Source organism: Vigna radiata, unplaced genomic scaffold (genome assembly GCF_000741045.1).
Source record: "Vigna radiata var. radiata cultivar VC1973A unplaced genomic scaffold, Vradiata_ver6 scaffold_421, whole genome shotgun sequence".
Lineage (NCBI taxonomy): Eukaryota > Viridiplantae > Streptophyta > Magnoliopsida > Fabales > Fabaceae > Vigna > Vigna radiata.
Genome location: NW_014542170.1, coordinates 1 through 2,175, shown reverse-complemented (window position 1 = coordinate 2,175; position 2,175 = coordinate 1). Strand labels below are relative to the sequence as shown.

General features: G+C 38.9%; 1 long non-coding RNA gene across 2 annotated transcripts; it reads right to left on the bottom strand.

Moving 5' to 3' along the window:
- LOC111240761 lies at positions 1 to 2,163 on the bottom strand. 2 transcript variants are annotated; one of them, XR_002666321.1, is made up of 3 exons: positions 2,030 to 2,163; positions 1,531 to 1,697; positions 1 to 20 (listed from the first exon to the last, which is right to left on the bottom strand). It is a non-coding gene; the product is annotated as an uncharacterized LOC111240761 (long non-coding RNA). The 2 variants fall into 2 exon arrangements; XR_002666320.1 differs by lacking the exon at positions 1 to 20 and having other exon boundaries at positions 1,403 to 1,697.
- Positions 2,164 to 2,175: the final 12 nt, after the last annotated feature.

The window sequence follows — 2,175 nt, the reverse complement described above, 5'->3', positions numbered from 1 at the left end:
CTTTTCAATCTCAATATGACCTGAAGGAAAGCCCACAAATGCAAACATAAGACCAAACCAATAAAGCAGTAACCTGAAAAAGAAATGTGCAAAATCCAACCTGTAATGTCTTGTGCCTAAACATGAATTCACGTAAATCAATCCTGTCAATCATTAGTGACTTATAGTCTCACAGGTTCAACTCCCTAAGATTCTACCAACTCTAGACTGTAAACCATGCACTTGGCACAAAATAAATATTATTTTTATTAGAAAATGATAACATCCTTTTCCAGGCCTTCCAATAACAGAATTCTAGAGGGCTATCTGCGCTGTTTCTGTTCAGAACAGCCAAAGAGTTGGAGTAGGGTGTTGCCTTGGGCTGAATAATGGTACAATACCAGCTATTAGAGTCCAGCACGGTGCACGCCCTTTGAGACTGTATGGGAGAGCTCCACCGTCCATCAGCAGATTTATACCAGGGAAGACAACTGTTGAAGTGGTGGCCAAGGATTTGTTGACTAGGGATGAAGCGATCAAACAGCTAAAGTTTCATCTGAATAGGGCGTAGTTGTTAATGGTGCAGCAGGCTAATAAAATCAGATGTCCAACAGATATATGTGTGGAGGACTAGGTTTATTTGAAGATTCGTCCTCACAAGCAATCGTCAATGTCTTCGAGGTTGCACCCAAAGTTGGCTGCTCGTTACTACAGGCCTTTCAAAGTAATCCAAAAACTGGGGGAAGTGGCGTTCAAGATCCAACTACCGGCGACGACTCGTATACACCCGGTTTTTCATGTTTCCCAACTCAAGAAGGTTATTGGAGATTAGCAGGTATAGAAGGAATTACCTCAGAATTACAAGTAAAGGGCCTGCCTTTCAACCGATACAAAGGAGGCAAGTTAAGCAAGGAGAAGACCTAGTGCAACAGGTGCTAATGGAATGGCAAGAAGGGGGACAAGAGCGCCACTTGGGAAGATCAGAGTACGATGACCAACCAGTACCCCGAATTCAACCTTGGGGACAAGGTTGCTGGAGAAGGGAAGGGAAATGCTAGGAGTTGGAAAGTGTATGTGCGAAGGAATAAAAATGGGATGCCTAACTGTTTGGGGCAGTTAGGAGGGGCGGAGTTTTAGCTTTGTATAAATAGCTAATTGAGTATTTGTACAGAGTTAGTTGTTTGTTTGTAAAAAATCTGCAGGAACTATTATTCTTGAGAGGGGGAGGTTAAGCTCTCATCGTCATACACCCTGTATTCTTTCATATCAATACCACAGATAATCATTCTTTCTTCTGTTGTTTGTGTGAGTGCCTAATAGTGTGTGAGTAAGTGGGTTTTTGATAAAGGAACCTAACAGAAAACTTGTTCAAATGGGTAACACATCAAAGTTGATCTTTTTAAGTTTTATATAAAAAATCATATTTTCTACTCTATTATTTACTATACTACCTAAGATTATACAAACTAGAAAAAACATATATCTACAATCAAGAAGAAAGGAAAGAAATGATCTTATTGGTTTTTCTCCATGCTTAGCTCTTTTTCGCACAATCTCCATGGTTGCATTGCATTTCTCCTCTTTAGCTCTCTACTGCAGCAATAACAACTCTCCATCAAAGGATGGTATATGCGGATTTTGTGCGTACAACACACCTTGCTGCAGCAACCAAAGCTCTTTTGTGCCTTCAGCATATGCAGCCTCCTTCAAATCAGAATCTGCAATAAGTGTATCATCAATCTCAGCAGATTTATCAGCTTCATCATCCAAATCAAAGTTAATATGAACAATTGAATCATCAAACTGTGAAGAATTTTCAAGAGTGAAATTACAGTCATGATCAGATCATCAAGCAATTCATCAGAAGTTAATGTATTAAAATCAGAGCACCCATCAGTAGATGCATTTATACAGTTCACAACAAAAATCTATAATTTCTACCCATTTCCTCTTATTTTAATCTCATTACTCATAAAAAGTATGTGCTTGAATTGTCAGAAAAATAAAAAGATGTCATAAAACTGGATACAGTTTTTATCAAATCACTTACAAATTTTGTATATGCTTGGTCAACCAAATCCCTAGACTGACCCTGGATGTACTGCTCCATCCGAGTTGCAAGGGTTGCAAATCTATGCAAAACAGTTGACGAAGTATTTAGCATCAATCACAAAGAGAGACTTGACAGTTGAAATA